The sequence below is a fragment of the Cydia fagiglandana genome, chromosome 11, assembly GCF_963556715.1.
Source record: "Cydia fagiglandana chromosome 11, ilCydFagi1.1, whole genome shotgun sequence".
In the NCBI taxonomy this organism is placed as follows: Eukaryota; Metazoa; Arthropoda; class Insecta; order Lepidoptera; family Tortricidae; genus Cydia; species Cydia fagiglandana.
In genome coordinates this window covers 19,684,623-19,702,816 of record NC_085942.1, presented here as the reverse complement: position 1 = coordinate 19,702,816, position 18,194 = coordinate 19,684,623, and the positions used below count along the sequence as shown (strand labels likewise).

General features: G+C 36.5%; 1 protein-coding gene across 1 annotated transcript in view; it reads left to right on the top strand.

Annotated features, from left to right (window-relative positions):
* The first annotated feature begins 9,001 nt into the window (after positions 1-9,001).
* The window catches only part of LOC134669137 (prolactin-releasing peptide receptor-like), a 90,466-nt gene continuing 81,273 nt past the window's right edge, over positions 9,002-18,194 (top strand). Inside the window, exon 1 of the mRNA XM_063526682.1 lies at positions 9,002-9,317. The gene's annotated coding sequence lies outside the window, so the exon portion shown is untranslated. The remainder of the gene's footprint in view (positions 9,318-18,194) is intronic.

Here is an 18,194-nt window from a genome sequence, read left to right as displayed (position 1 = left end):
TATTTCTATTCTATTCCATTCTATACTTAGTAGTAAGCATAACAATATCCAATGATAACCGTCCTATTTTCCCTGAATGAGATCTACGCAAATACTGGGCGAACAATATCGTTATATTAGTCATAAACGAAGTATTTCCAGCACAAAAGCAGTAACCCCGCCGCTAAGTGGGTGTCCGCTATTATGTTTATATAAACAATTAACGTTCTTCGAAATCTAATCGAGAGTACGTCCCATGGAATCGAGACTATCTTAGTTATAAGGGTAATACTCGTACAAGCACAATGATTATCTGTGTAGTTATAGCTGAGAACAGAGACTAGTAAAAAGACGGACAACCTTGTATGGGCGTTGTCAGTCTTCTTTATTTACAAGACTTGAAAATGAATTTATTATTTATTTACGAGTATAGCATACAACGTCGGATGTTATACCGTACCATTAAAAAATGGAATCCTGTGATTTTTAACAGTACACCACGAACTTTTTCAGATTTTTCTGAATCATAAATATAAATCCAGCCCAAATTGGTAATCGAAAGTAAATAGAAAGCCTTATTTTGTTTTACTATATTTTAAATTAAAACTGGAATGTAGTTTATGACATGAGGAATTTAATTCTCATAACTGTGTGCTACGCGAGGTGCATTCCATACATTAATGCAAAATGATTAAATATTAATTCGAAAACTTTACTCTATATAAAAGATACTTTTATAACAGTTATTTTTTGCTGTATGTTTTAATATTTCGCAGGTCATGTTTTCTTGTTTGAGGTTGGCTACATTTGAAGGGTGAACGAAGCAGCATAACCGTTGTAATATTACTGCTGGAGTATTGGCGCGAGGGATGTCCCGACCCTGGCAATTTCCTTGGCAATATGTCACGATGAAAACGTTTAAACTGTTACTAATTTTGTCAAGCAGATTAACAGTGACATGGCCAGCGTCAACGTAGTCACAACCCGGAATATCACCTTTAGACTACTTTTCCCTATTAGATAATATCAGTTTTTATTTACTTTCACCTGTCCCTGCGTACATATGTAAGTTGAGTGACAAAGCAATATTACGGTACCATCGAGTTGATCATGATGAAGACAGGAGGTGGCCATAGGAACTCTGTGATACAACAACGCAACCTAACGTGCTTGAGGTTGTAAGATATATGTCGTTGAGTCTGTCGAAAGAAAAATAGGTACAGTCAGCAATAAAAGCTTGTACCAAAAATGAATTTTTGCTCGTAACTTATTTTCATTAATCAAAAAATTGTTCCCATTTGAATTCCGTATCTTTCGCCTGCTATTATTAAGACGAAAAAAGTCACAAAGTAATACAAGTTAAGCATTTCTAACAAAGTCGGTCACGTTCACAATGTCACCGCATACTTAATCCTGCAAGATCCTCATTTTGTTTCGCGAAAAACAAAACACGCATACTCCGGGTCGCGACACCCCGGGGTAGTACTAGACACAGCCCCGCCGAGCGCGTCGCGTGCCGAACCAGCTTACATTAGAGCTCCCGATTACCGGCTCGATTCGGAAAATGAATTAGAGACTCACTAGATATGAAATAGTAAAGATATGTGACGTTCCACTGCTAAAGGTACCTAATGGCGGCTGACGCCGCGATTCGGGAAATGAATTAGATATTCACTAGATATGAAATAGTGTAGTGAGTCTCGTGCTTGAGAGGAGGCCTGTGCCCAGCAGTGGGACGTATATAGGCTAAATTATTTATTTATTTATTTTATGAAATAGTGAAGATATGTGACGTTCCACAGAAAAAGGTACCTTATGGCGGCCGGTGCTTACGTTGCATAGCGCCGCAATAATATTGGAGTGGCGTTAATGATAGCGTAAGCGTCAACCGCCATAAGGTACCTTTACCCGTGGGACGTCACATATCTTTACTATATCGTTTCTAGTTAATCTCTAATTCATTTCCCGAATCGCTTCGTAACTCTGCTAGGTTATCTTATCATCATAATTTCAACCTTTTACTACAGTGCTGAGTATAGACCTGTCTTCGAGGACGTTACTTTTTCATGAGTTCGTCTAAAGTCTAAAGAAGCGCCTGGCGTCCGTTGGCTCGTTGGGTGGATGACATTCGGAAAATTGCGGGGCACTTTTGGATGAGACTAGCCCAGGACCGGGATAAGTGGCATACACGAAGAGAGGCCTATGCTCAGCAGTGGGCGACTGAAGGCTAAAATGATGATGATGATGAGTTAGTTTAAATCACAATTAATTAACTCGTCTACATAAAGAAGTAGAAAAATATCTATTCTGTTAGTACTCCCGTCCTTACCCACGGTTAAGCGGTTAAACCGTTAACCCAGTGTCAAATTGTACTGGTAGTCATGGTAACTCCAGGTTTAACTGGTTGACCCGGTTTAGTGTGATGGAGCACGTGGCGCTTAGGAGATGATGATATATAGTATCGATTGAGCATTGCGACTTGTATCAGGCGTGGCTCACTCCGCGATTTCGTCGCTTTGCTACAGGTAGCTAAAAGTACATTTCGTTCGACCCCAATTTTGGGGTTTGCCATAAGCCGCGTGTGGCGCTGTCGCCACCTAGCGGCCATATCTGTGCTGATCGTGACAGACGCGTTTTGTTAGAGAGTGAGTCTTCTGTACCTAGTACTATTATTTATTCTGTGCCTGTATGTAGAGGATAACATCCAGTCATATGAAATTTTCACCCAAGTTGAAACTTAGACCTTCGCTAACGCTCCGTTAAAATAATATTTATAATTATAAGTAAGATACAAAGTAGACAATCAGAAGCACAGAACAAATAATAGTACTAGGTACAGAAGACTCACTCTCTAACAAAACGCGTCTGTCACGATCAGCACAGATATGGCCGCTAGGTGGCGACAGCGCCACGCGCGGCTTATGGCAAACCCCAAAATTGGGGCCGAACGGATGTACTTTTAGCTACCTGTAGCTCTATTATGAGTTCCGTGAATGACAGTCGATAGTGAGAAAGTTAAGGAAAATGTATGGAGAAATTGTACAGAGCCTCTACCGGTCACCTAAAGAACTAAAAATTTCAATTGGTACCATGAGTTATAGACGTTTTTACGCGAGTTTTCCATACTTGCCTAACTTCACACCTAAAACGCTCTCTTTCTAATTATATAATGAAAACTGAGCCAGAATTATTCTGCGTAAATACTTTACGCGAGTAAACGTGACAGATGTTATCGAAAAATACGTGCGTTTCCAACGTGACATTTGTGTCAACTTGTCATCATCATCATCATCATCTCAGCCATAAGACGTCCACTGCTGAACATAGGCCTCCCCCTTTTTTGGGGGGTGAATGCCATAATCGCCACGCTTGGCAGGCGGGTTGGCGATCGCAGTTAGTACACCGAATTTGAGGGACGCTGCTGCCCGTCCACCGGTGGTCTTGGACGTGGTTTAAGGACATACCCGGGTCCTGGACGTAGTTTAAGGACATACCCGGGTCCAACTTGTAAACACAACAAATACGCAGATTTTTCACGAGTATTAATGCAATTTTCAACGTAATATATATGTATAAATTTATAACAGTACGTGAACTTCAAGCAAAACTTTAAGGGGTAAATCAATTAATAGCTCGATAAAAGGCTGATTTAGTACAAAGGACACTTGACATCATATTTTCCTGTTTCTACTGCTACATTTGCGAAGATCACATTGCTTACGAGCAGTTTTTGGTTTTAGGCAAGAACCAACATTTCCATGAAAATCCGGATGGCATCATGTATGCATGCGTATGCATGTATGCAATAAGAATTAAGGCTCATTACAAGGAGCGGTAAGATATGTTGCTGCTTTTGTTGCTGGGTGCACACTGCACATAACACATAGTAAGAATACCGCAAGACCTATTATAATATGTACGCAAGAATTCCTACGTATTTTATTAAGTATTATCATCTTACATAAAATAAAACATACAAATGTTCTGTGAGTTTATTTATTTTTCTTTAGTAAGTAAGTAAAGTTATTTATTTTCCAATGTTCAAATTCTTATGTTTGGTACCTAGGTAATCGTTTTTCATGTCAAAAAACTTTTCGTGGTGGTTTAGAATCTGAAAATTTAAATAAGGTTTAAACACATTTATTGCCAAAAACCCGCTGCGTGGGTTCATTTTGTATTGGAAATGGGGCGCTTGGCACTGAAATATACTCGAGATCATTTACTATAAAATTAAGATCGCTATTAAGGTCAGGGTCTGTGCGGAAAGAGAAGAGTCGTAGGTATAATGTATGGGCTCCCCTACATTTCACAACTCTTCTCTTTCCGCACACTCTATTTGATAATGGTACTTAGCAGTAGGAGACGGCCGCTGTTATGATGCGGACTGAAGCGGACCATAATATAATATAATACCTATTTTAGTATTTTAAGATTTCTTCTCATGTGTGTACTATTTTCATCATAGGTAATAAATATGTAGCCAAAAGTAGCCTGTATAATTGCGCCATATACTTTGCTTCCTATTTTTTAACACGCAAAGTTATAATTTTAACTCGTTAATTAATGATGTTTACGTAATTATCATATTTTGCAATTTTTTTCTTGAATACATGTTGAATACAATATATTTTATTTTATACATTGTTTACTAATATTGATGTGTTTATTATTTTCGTAACTATGGCAACGTCAAATCTTAAAAAGATTTAGAATGAAGGTTGAGTCAAAATTGGTCTTAGAGCATTTAATAACTGGAGTGGTCATTGAGTGCTTACTGTTAGGATTAGGGTTCCAAGCAGGAAAAAAAGCTTGTTTTAACACCAAATAATGTTTCTTAATCTCAAGCAAGACTACATAGTAATGGCGTCTCATACAAGAAGAAAGAACAACTACATTTGTTTTATATTGACAACCGAATAAATCAAATATCATAGGGCCCGATTCGGATTTTGAAATAGATATCTATTAGATATCTTTTAGATATCACCATCAAGATACTCGTAGGATAACGATATGTTTAAGATCTAACCTGTCAAATTTGACATTGGCGTGATTCTGGAGAAACTCTTGAACGACTTCCTCGGGATTTGACTTAGAGATCCAATTCACATCTAATAGATATCTTACGCTATCTAACGTAAAAGTGACGTTGGTTGCCCGAATTGCGCTGCAAAAGAGAACTAGTTGATATCTAAACTATAACGTATCTAGAATGGTTATTTTGTTATTTATACGTCATAATTTCATAGAAGTTTGACGTTTAAAATGACACTTGCACTGCGTGGGCTATCAAAGTCGCTGCAGACTTTTTACGGTCTGACTATACGTCGTAATCGTCCATACAAAAAGAGAAAACGTTTTTCCACTTGTAAATACGAGTATCATCCATTCTCCATGATTTTTAGTACGGTATCAATGATACAATGAAAAACTAGGTTTATGGGTTTTCTTTTTTTCGCTATTCTGGAGATATTTAGAAAAATTATAATAGCTGACAGCGTGCCCAGTTTTTGCAAATATTCTCCCATAAAGGAGTTTTCTCATAAAGTCATAAAGGATTCTCCTTACCTCTACCCTCCATATTCACGGCTACCATCAGTATATGTAACATTACTTTCTGTGCATCTCACTTGCACTAATATGCGAGAGCGAGATGCATAGATAGTAAATTACGTAGATGTGAGAAAATGTGTCAATTTTGTTATTTAGTTCTTTAGGTGAATCCTAGAGGCGCTGTATAAAACTCCGATATAACTCTTGCTCTGTTTTTTAGTATACTTAGAAAGGGACAGCATCGTTTGGAGTGGAGTGAAGTTAGGTACATAAGACCGCAAAGAAACGTAAAACGTGACACACAGCACGTTTATTCACCGAGTGTAAGTGAAAAATACTCTGCCAACTGATGGTAGAGGCACTGTAGCAAAGCGACGAAATCGCGGAGTGAGACACGCCTGTCAGAAGGAGGTTTTGTGAATAGGGCTGTTGTAGAAAAGCTGAGATTTGCGTCAGTGGCATAACATTTGCACACAAATCGTAATTTTATGATAGTCTGTTTCCACAGCTAGCGTTTGATAAGATTATGCATAAAATTCGCGTTTGTATTATCTAAGGTCGTGACTGAGTTTATAAATACAATACTTTGCGAAAGTTCGCCGATTTTCACGAGATTTTACTTCAGTCCAATCTTGCAAGCTATAAGTGCAACTGCAAGTCAGCATAAGTATCACATATAAACACGATTTAAAGGTTTAAATCCGTAAAAAAATTAATAATAAATTATCTTTTTTTTTATGTTAAACAGGTTAAGTCTCACATTTTCAATCCTTTGCTTTGGTACATGTTTTGCTACAAAACAAAGGGTTTTACTACCAGTATTGTTGCCATATTTTCTGTAGAAGTGGCAATATATTTTATGGCATTTCAGGAACAGAAGTTTAAGGAACAAAGTTACAGGTACCTATTTCTAATTTTTATGCCAATTCGTAAAAATGGTTTCATGGTATGGTAGTCGAAATGTTCTAACACTGATCCTTTTAAAGGGTTTATGAAGGCTATATCCTACATAACAAGGGATAAAACCGAAGATTAAATAAATTGATAAAAAATTAACAAAACACGACTGCGAAAAAGCGAACTGAAAAGACAAAACTATTTTTTAGTTCTGTTAGATACTCAACTTAATGAATGTAAATTAGAATATAAGTGTTTAGTGAAGGTTATTAACAGCAAACGCAAAAGTTTAATGTTCATTTGGGATCGTGACTGTACTGTGTATTTTATTTATAACTATACTGTGTATTTTATTTGACGTATTGACATTTTCCCATTTAAAAGGTCTCCGACTGCAATTGAAATAAAATACACAGGTACACTAGGTACAGTCACGATTTTAAATGAGCATTAAACTTTTATACTTAAATAAGACACAACCTGCTCCAGCTATTGTATATTTCGAACAGCATTAATTTAATTATATTCTTGAATTACAATTTGGTCTGTAATAATACACCCAAGACATAATTGAATCAATTTGAGACCGATTGCTCTATTTACGTAGTAATGTTTTGATTCGTTAAGGCATATTGTGCGTTCATACTCGTTGGTTAGTCCAGTAAATATACGGTTTCGTAAAACATTAAATTAATAGGATCCTTATTATTTTTTAATTTCGTTGTAATTTGATCCTTTTGGATAAAATATTATTATGCAGAAATCCTTTAAAAGTTTCATTCGGAAATTGGTTTATAGCCATTTTTTGCACAAAAAATGTCCAATTTTTTCGTTATAGTAAATATTTTTATTAGAGCACATTCCTGACATTTTAATCCGTAAAAAGTATCGTAGCGATATTGAAAACAATATGTTCAAGGCCACTAAAGTTTATGGCGGGGTTGATGGGTGTCCTATGTTGCTAGAAATACACGTTTAAAAAATAAATAAATAAACGTTTGTATTACGTGTGCACTGTATATATTTATGCCGCACGACATAGCGATATTTTGTTGGATTCTGTACGTAATACTGTATTCAATATGTAGGTATCCAATAAACTATATGATTATTTACATTCAGTTAGTATGAGCTGGCAGTAAAATGACTGGAGTAAATATAGAAGTTAGACAATATTGCGGGTAAAGAGGACAAATATAATGTCTGTTAATGAATAAATACGTCAGAGATTATATTATACCGGGTGTGGCCTGTAATATGAGCAAAAAATTTAACCGTAGGCTGTACTCCTCATATTGACCAACATTTGTTCAGCGACTTTTAAAAATTACTTGTGGTTTGATTTTTAATACACTTAAATGTATATATATATTTTTTTTAGGTATTAGTTTTAGTTTTGTAGGTAGTTTTAATTTTAGGTTACTTTTTATTCTAAGTTTGTTTTTAAGTATGTTTATGGTTTTAAAAAATAAAAAATTCATAAAAGTTTATTCTAAGACGCAATGTATTGCGAATTTTGTTATGTTTAAGGCGTGACAAGCAACGTCAATCACAATGATATGACGTGGCGATGGCGTCCATTGAAGATAATATTTATTTTGTATGAAAAATAGGGAGTCTAAATAATTCATAATTTTTAAAAGTTGTTGAACAAAAGTGTCACCGTTTGAGGAGTACAATCTATGTTTTAATTATTTGCTCGTGATACAGGCTACACCCGGTATAGGTGGGTGCAAACCCTGCCCAATAGTTGATAACTATAGAAGAAAATATCGTGAGAAAGCATAAGTATTACTATCGTGAAGAAAAGTACCTAATTATGTGAAGACCCCAATTCGCATTAGGATAAGTGGTAATAAATGATTCCGACCCGAGAAAAGTGATACAATATGTATTTAGTACCTACGTCGTCGGGTGAAAATACGTTTTTGCCATACGCCACTTACATGGTTTCAAAACAAAACAAGAACGTTTCGTAGGCATACAAATTAATAAATGTAAACTAAAAAAAAATAACAGGGGCGGCATTCTAACTATAAAAACGGTCTCATTGATAGGATAGGTTATCATTTAGGTACCTACAGCGCTTATCGCTTGCACCAAAAAGATGCAAGTTACTTCAGCAAAAGATGACAAGATAAAAAATTTCTGTAAATCTAAACAAAAAATTAAAAGAACACCAGCAAAAAAATATCATAAACTAAATCTTAAATAACCTATCTGAATCGTATTAAGCTCAAAGCAGCCCTTTCCCCGCTGAATTGCAATGGATACCTCATAACTAGATACAACCCAGAGTGAGGATCACAGCGGATCAACATTGACATCAATTTGCATGTTCGAATCTGCCTCCACGTGCAAATACGTTGTCTACGCTACGGAGCGAGCCGTGTTGCTTTTGCGTATAAAAAAGTATTTAATCATCCATCTGTACAAAAATAACTACATTTTCATGCTTTTCTTCACCATTTAACACCTATTCATGCAAACCCGTACCAACTGTAGTTTAATTAATTCCAAAGGCTGTTTTGAAAGGGCCCGAGCAACCTTCGTTTCAGTCTGTATTCAGCAAGCGAGCGAAACGCACGGCTCCATTGCTAAAGTTTTTCGAGCGCACGTAAATTCTGAAATATATTTATTTGACAAGAAATAACAGTAAAAAAGTTTGTAGGTGTTTGAAGAAAGTATTTTATGACTTTTTAGTATGCGAATTTATATTTAATAGTTTATAAAAAGTGGGTTTTTTAGATAAGTTACGATTTTCCAAAAGTTTGTTAACTGTAAGCAGGAAAGGATTTTAAAGTGTGCTCTTTTGTTGTTTATAAACTTTGCGAGTTTTAGAACTTTGTTTTTGTTTTGGTATTTATTATCATCGTGAATTAATTAAGGTAAGTTTTATGTTAGATATCATAGTATAATTGAATACAGTTTAACACATTTACATTATCATTCTCTTAGTATTATTGAATTGAGAAAATACAGCTCATTAAAATAATAATTATTATGCAGGTTTACTTGAAAATATTACTGCATTTTTAAGATTTTTTAAGTGTAGGTACTTAAAATTTTACAATATAATATAAATAATTTCTAAAGACATCTTTAAATACTTTTTAAAGGCACAGTTTAGCCCCTATATTGACCGAATTTCTAGTCATCTTTTTGATTTTTTTTTTCAAGAATGTTTTTTTATTGCATTATATAGCAAAACGAAGGTTCTAACCCACAATTGTTGACCACATAATGATAGGTTTATTTAATATGTTTTACGGAAGTATGCCTAGTCGTAGAACAAAACGCTATCACAGCGCTCGTAATCTGATATGGAACCGGGGCAGTACTTTAGCTGTCAGCGAGTGACGAGTGGTCACTATATTTAATGTTTGCTATTGTCTCTGTAAGTATTGATCGTTCGCGCGTTGGAAAACAATTGTATTACAAATACTTCAGCTATATAAATTTTAAATATACTAAATTAAAAAAAAAATGAAAATCTAGCTGAGAAAGTTTAAGTTTTCGACTATTTGATTTATTTAATATGGAATTTTACTATTTTTATGTAGTTGGATTATAAAGTATAATATGTATATGTACAAACACAATTCTAGCTGAGGGAGTTACAAAAAACTTAAAATGGTTTTATTAATTAATACAAAAAAAGCACAATCGGTAAAAAACAACGCAGATGCATTTATTACGTATTAAGTATAAAAACTTATAAAAATTAAGTAGGTAAGTACATAAAATATAGTCGAATAATGATACTTAATTAAAATTAAGAGTACGTACTTAGTTTCTAATTATGCCTTTATGACGCATTGGAATAACTTCGTGAGCGGGGTAATTTTGAAAATGGCAAATACTTATCTTACAATAAACTAGGGCTATAAGCACTTTCTACTGTAGCAACAGCAAGCAAGATGCTTTGGTCAGCGTTGCAGTAGTGTAAGGCTCGCTAAATTATTCAGTGCTTATGATGGTTCTATAGTGGTTATGGTTGTGTGGTGGTAGTGGTTGTGGTGTGGTATGGTTCAGTGGTTATAAATAAATAAAATAAAATAAAATATCTTTATTTCAGAATATAAAAATTCCATACAATATTGTTAGCACCATAAATAATACATTACAGCTAGATGTTAGTAAGTACATTAAAATTAATCATTAACACAATATTTTGACAATGAGATCAAGATTTATAATAAAATTAAAATTAATTGGAATCATGGATATATGTATAATAAATAATAAGTAAAATAAAATTGTCTAGAATTGAATTGAAGGATGTCACAATATTGTTATTCATATAAATAATGATTTCATGTCAAAAGTACAAATAGAAATAAACAAATGTCCTAAAAAATATTAAATATATCTTTTTAATTAATAATTTTGACCCAAGTGCACAGGATGGAACTATCTGGTCTGTCAGCGATTACCTTCAGTATCCTGTTGTCGCTGCGTCGGATGCGGTTTAGCAGGGATGCGACACGCTTTCGCCTGATCGCATAAAAGTCGTCGGTACGCGCCTCGGCAAACATTCCTGACGCGCTACAGAACCGTGGCAACCTCAACAGGACTCTGAAGGCATCATTATACTGGATACGAAGGGCATTATAGGCTTTTAGCGTGTAGTTGACCCATAGGCTACCCGTGTAGAATACTTGGCAGAACGCCTTAAAAAGGGTGATTTTAACTTGTTTTGAGCAACGGGCAAACCTACGAGCCAACATATTGCTTCTGACCGCTGACCGTTATGTAGTTTCAAGACAAACTTGCTATCTTCAAACATATTGTCCCGTTTTCTTTGTTACCTCTATATTAGTCGTATTTTCTACACCAATGTTAGTCGTAGAAAATTATTTTCTAAGTATGTTTTTGTAAAAAATGTGCAGGTGATTAAAATTGGGCATTACCACTTTTTTAGGGTTCCGTACCCAAAGGGTAAAACGGGACCCTATTACTAAGACTTCGCTGTCCGTCCGTCCGTCCGTCCGTCCGTCCGTCCGTCCGTCCGTCTGTCACCAGGCTGTATCTCACGAACCGTGATAGCTAGACAGTTGAAATTTTCACAGATGATGTATTTCTGTTGCCGCTATAACTACGCTAACTAACAACAAATACTAAAAACAGAACAAAATAAAGATTTAAATGGGGCTCCCATACAACAAACGTGATTTTTGACCAAAGTTAAGCAACGTCGGGAGTGGTCAGTACAGTTGGATGGCTGACCGTTTTTTTTTTGCTTTTTTTTTTGTTTTTTTTTGCATTATGGTACGGAACCCTTCGTGCGTGAGTCCAACTCGCACTTGCCCGGTTTTTTTTAGTTACAGTTTTGGCTACTCAGAGTTGCCAGTAGAAAAGGAAATATAAATGTAGAATAAAATTACTCTAAGAGCAACCTAAACCTTCACATGCCTCATCCCCCTCAATCCCCTTTTGAGTCCATTTTACGGTACATATTTACAGACAAGTAGATACCCAGACACACAGACAGTAATTAAAAATGCGTCATTAAAACAGAAACAATACAGTACACCTGAGAATTCCGCGAACGCGTTGTTAAACTACGGTGCAAACTATTTTATTATTTAATTAGATGAAACTATTAGCTGCTCACTTGCTCCTAATAACAGTTTGTCACGAATATATGTACCTACTAGCGATAATCTAGAATTTACAAGTGCAGTTTGTATTGCACAAAAACAAGCATACGTATGTTTAAAGCTAACATGGATATTTACTACGGCACATCTTTTTGTCCAATATTCCGCAGTGTCTCAAGACGAAAGTCTTCGATCAGTGTGTGTTGCCAGTGATGACATATGCCACGCACATGCCATCACATATCGGCACATCTTTTTGTCCAATATTCCGCAGTGTCTCAAGACGAAAGTCTTCGATCAGTGTGTGTTGCCAGTGATGACATAATATGCCACGCACATGCCATCACATATCGGCACATCTTTTTGTCCAATATTCCGCAGTGTCTCAAGACGAAAGTCTTCGAGCAGTGTGTGTTGCCAATGATGACATATGAAACGTGGCCGCTTACTGTGTGCCTCATAAGAAGGCTCAAAGTCACCCAAAGGGCAATGGAGAGGGCTATGCTTGGACTTTGGAGTCTCTCTGCGTGATCGCATCAGAAATGAGGCCATCCGCAGCAGAACCAAAGTACCTAACCGATGTAGCCCTCCGAATCGCAAAACTTAAGTGGCAGTGGGCGGGGCACATTGCCCGTACTCGTAATAGAACCGATGGCCGTTGGGGCGGAAAGGTTCTGGAATGGCGACCACGTACCTACCGGAAGGTGTAGCGTGGGTAGACCCCCCACAAGCTGGACTGACGACCTGGTAAAGGTCGCGGGAGTCCGCTGGATGCGGGTGGCGCAAGACCGGTCATTGTGGCACTCTTTGGGGGAGGCCTAAATCCAGCAGTGGACGTCCTCTGGCTGATATGATGATGATGACGATGATGCATATTTACATTACATGCAACGACTGAATATAATATGCTGGCTTTTGAGCTCATATGATGTAATATGTCAAAAAAGGTTGTTATCTTTATCTCCGTTTCGGGTGACTTGTGGGTTGAAGCGTTTGTGTATAACTTGAAGTTTGAAGATACAACTTCCAAGAAATATCAAAAATAGAACAGTAAAATATGTAAACCTAGTGTATTAGCACCACTTTAGATAAAATATGCGATTTCCAAAAGCCTGGGATTAACTGATTACAGATGATATTCGTAGTAACAACAAGAACGTTTTGTTATATATAGGGTTCCATATAGCCGTTATTAAATTATGTTAATTACTGTCAACAATACAATATCTGCTGATTGGTTATGATATTATAGCGGCCTCTTAACCTAGTCGGTAGGGTCACCTCCCTAGAAGCCCCGGGTTCAAAAGGGCTAGGATAATTGCTTACTATCAGGCAAATCCTCAGATTAATTGCTCCTATATTATACAAAAAACCTAGACCTTATACATTTTGGTATATAGCACGTTGTTGGCAACAACAAATTTAGCTGGTATACAACTATCCAGGGTAAATATTTTTTTACAAATATTCCTGGATCAAGGAATGGTTTAAATTTTAAGGCACTCATCATATTTTATAGACTTTCTGTATTTTACCCACATTTTCCTTTTCTGATTTGGTCGGCCTGCTTAATATTATAGGTACCTAATCATGCCAAATTAATGTTAAGCATTCAATGTTCGCCACGGAACCCTAAATAAAAATACAAATTCACACATCGCAGGCGTACCGTAAAGCTTATGTCAGCCTTATCTTATCTTGAATGTCATTTGGACAGATGATGTCAATTACCTTTAAAATCTCACCAGGATTGTATTGTTAGACTCATCTGGCGCGAGATTTGCATGAACGAAAGTAAAGCTAGGATATTTGACGAAAACAAAAGATATTGCAGGGCGCGCGATACTTGCGACGGGAGATATGGCCATTCCGCGGGTTTTTATCGTTTATCTCAAATCTCAATACTCTGAACATATACTTCAATTTAATTTTTTTTTTAATTAATATAATATCTCATCAGATCCCTCGGCTATATTATCACCCAGCTATTTTATACAAAAAATATATTGTTGTTATATGCAGAGTAAAAGAAAATATATTAACATTATGGTAATTTTCGTGTTTTTTTTTTATATCAACCTTTTAACGTTTTGGTTAATCTGGCAACGTTGGCGCAACTGCGCAACGACGCCATTTTCTATAGCGCTCACTAGACGCCAACGCTCAAAAGACATTAGTTTGTGGTTTCCCTAAATAGTAGCGGATGATACAGTCAGCAACAGAAGTTACTAAGCGGGCGACCTGTTCAAAATTACCTTGACACGCTCTTATTCCCTATACAATAACGTCACGTCAAGATCTTTTTGAACACCTCTCCCGTCTAGCAAACTTCTGCTGCTGACTCTACAATGCGCGTATATTTATCTGCCACTCTGGAGTACTTTTCAAAATAGAGGTACAGTCAGCAGCAGAATTTGCTAAGCGGGCGAGGTGTTCAAAATTGCCTTGACACGCTCTTATTCTCTTAAGGGGCTACCCGAGGTTTTCATCGATTTTTGACAAGTTTTGAATCGTATCTTCTTTTTTTGCACTACAGATAGAATTATAAGACAAACGGTTATCGGTTCTTCAATCTTTTATCTCCGGTTTTGTCCACCGGATTTTGAAGTAAATGAATACTTATTTTTTTATGAATTTTTTAAACATTGTCTATAAAAACACTTATTTCGCATCTAGTTTGCAGGGAAGGATCTTACATGTACGAAGTCTACATATTTGGGTTCGTCTTTGAAGTCTCGAAAATCGTGTCCAAGGTTTTAATTTTAAACTAATTAACATAAAAGTTATGGCCAGAAAACCAGTTTTTTAGCCTAAAATTGTTCAACTTTGATGCCAAATATCTCGAAGACAATGAACTTTAAAGTAAATATGGGATACTATATTGCTTAAAGCCGTTGCTCTGTTAATATGATAAGCTACAAAAATCATTAGAAAACTAAGGGATTCAGATCGAAGGTCATTGGCGTGGGGGAGCCCCTTAACAATAAAGTCATCATTTTGAACACCTCGCCCGCTTAGCAACTTCTGCTGCTTGCTGTACATAGATGCGCACTACTGTACAGTTCGCGTTCAAAAGTATCTGTCACAGTCTTATTATCATACGTCTATGTATTGTCACCTATCTCTTTGTGTGAAATTATTAGATACTTTTAAATTAAAATACCTTGTAGGTACAGTCGCCATCAGATATATCGGAGCGGCCAAGATGCTCACAAATATCTGAGCACGCCTCTATTGTCAAGGCGCTAGAGTGCTTGTTCAGATATTGTGAACACCTTGGCCGCTCAGATATATCTGATGGCGACTGTACCTAATTGACGATTCTGTATAGGTAGTGTCTAGCATTGACATTATTTTATGTTTACTGAAATAGGTTCGCCCTATCAAACATCAAACAAACGTATTTTCGTGCGCAGTATCCATTCTGTAAATAGGTTTTAACATTTTATTACCTGTTAAAGTAAAGACTTATTTACAATATATAAGTACCATCTAATCTACATACGAGTCTTAACCAACGTCATCTTTGCTGCCTCATTTTGGTGGTAAGATGTGTGCTTAGGTTTTTATTTCATAGAAATTTGAGTCGGCCGGAAAATCCGGCCCTATTTCTCATTAAACTTAAACAATAAATTCTTATAGCTAGGAAAACCTAAACACTAAGCTATTTATACAATCTTTACAAATTTCTAGCACTAAGCTAATACCTAACTCTAAGCTTTTAAAAACTATATTTACAGATTTTCATAAATTAAGTTTTACAAAACACATTACATACACATTTGTTATTATTTACAAACAATAATTAAGTTAGACCAAACAAAATCTGAACAAAGAATTCATATGATTACAATTAGGTACCGTAAAATCACCCAAATATGGTCCGAAATTCCCGACTATGGGTCCAAAATGAGCTAGAATATCTTCATTTATGATATTATTATTATTACTGGCGGCCCGCCTCAGTTTCGCACGGGTAACACAAAAACTAAAAACCCTTCCTCAAGAATCACTCAATCGGTATGAAAATCCGTTCAGTAGTTTTTGAGTTTATCGCGAACATACATACACGCAAACGGACAGACGCGGCGGGGTACTTTGTTTTATAAGGTGTAGTGATTTAATGACGCAGTTTAGAGGCAACATGTTTTTATATATGGGAGAAAAACAGATAAAACTAAAAAGAACATTATTATCCATACTTAATGACTAAAGGTGGCGCTCGGATTCCGACTGCATCCAGCATTACTGCTGCAGTATTGCAGCGCGACATTATTTGCTGCCGCAATATATTGCTGTCGTGAATATCATAATTCCGGGCAGTAACATCGATTTTGACATTAGCGGCAGTGAGAAACTGCTCGCGAGATAAATTGGAATTGTGTCAAAACAAAATGGAAACCTTAACCTAATAAAACTTAAGTCATTCAAAAGTCAAGTAGTTCATCTCCATCTCTATCACTCTGATTGAAATATCTGAGATGAAAACACGGAAACCTTTCCAGTTCGTAGGCCCCTCACAGCTGCAATGAATACCGGGCTTTATACGTACGATAGCGAATAAGCCCCTAATCTCGTGATACGTTATCAGCTCGTTGGGATTTAGACGTATTTGGCACTCACGGTTTATTGGATATGCATAACCATATCAACAGGTAAGGCGACTTTGATATGGGTGATCTTTTTTACATCTGAAAGTAATGTTTGCATAACATAAATAACATAAATCTTGTTACTAGATTTGTTTTGTTACTGCTATAAAATAGGGCTTGCAAACTATGAGTGACGGATTGAAAGTCATAATCGCGGCAGTAACGCGGCGGTGAATGTCACTTACTTTATCAAGGAAATTGATAGATACAGCGGTGACATCAGTGCCGCAGCAGTAACGCTAACGTCGCAACAACTAATTATGCAGCTGCGGTTGACATCCGAACGTCACCTTAAGGCTTAAGGTGTCGTTCGGATGTCTAATTATTAGATTAATACTTATCTCTATGATATGTATGTATGATCAAAGATGACTCACGCGCGTCCGACACTTGTCGTTTTCTACAGAAAACGTCACGTAATCACCGTCACCTGTTATAGAAAAACAAGTCTAGGGCGCCCGGCCCGGGCCCGCACCGTTCCAGAGTGAGTCGTCCTTTATGCTACGCCCACAACAAATCCCACCTGTTCCAAACAAATCCCACCTTTCAAACTTCAAAAACAGAAGGGAATTCAAAGTTCCCAAATGAAACTTAGGCACTTATTTAAGTTTCCAAAACATTTTCCCGTTCAAATACTTTTGACAGGTGATCTAGGTTACGCGTTCTGCGAAAACTAATCGTAGCCTTCTTTACTCGTAAAATGTTTTCTCTTAACTAATATAATTTGACCTCTTTATACCTACATTTTATAAGTTACTGGAGCCCATAATTATACTGGATTGCTAGATGACAACCCAGGAGACTAAGTTTGTTTCTGGAAATAGGGGAACTTAGCTTCTTAATACTTTATAATTAAACTGTTTCGTATTTTAAAGTCTATTTCTGTACATTTAATAATTAATTTAGGTATTTTCGACTAAAAACTTTTGGCCGGGACAGTTTTCGCCCACTTTGCAATCAAGGCGCGGCGGATAACATTTCCAGGTGACTGGCTTAAAGGTCACCCACACTAGCGTCACCCGAGCGTCGGCGTGTAGTCAACTCTATGGCTGCGCAGCGACGCCATTTTCCATAGCGCTAACTAGACGCCGACGCTCAAAAGACGCTAGTGTGGGGTGGCTCTAAATTGTTATCACGATGATGATTATGATGCTCTCTTGACCGATGTCGGCCACAGCGACTGTGTGCTCTGGAGTAGGCAATTTTTAATATGATTATTGTTATACAAAAGGAGGTATTCGTTACAACGTCTTCTCTCTCTTTGATGTAAGAATGATTTTATAAAATTCTAATTTATCAAACTGGCACAGGTAGTTAACATAATATATTTATTTATTTAACATGATAAAATGTGCCAAGCATTTTAATATTAGGACCTTCAAGTAGAGACCATACCTTTCCTCGCGCGCCAATTTGATGCCTAAAGGTGATAGTCCATTTCCAACGACAGCTGCACTACTGTTCATTTTACTATGGAAATTGACAATGACAGCGACGCGTTCAGTACCGG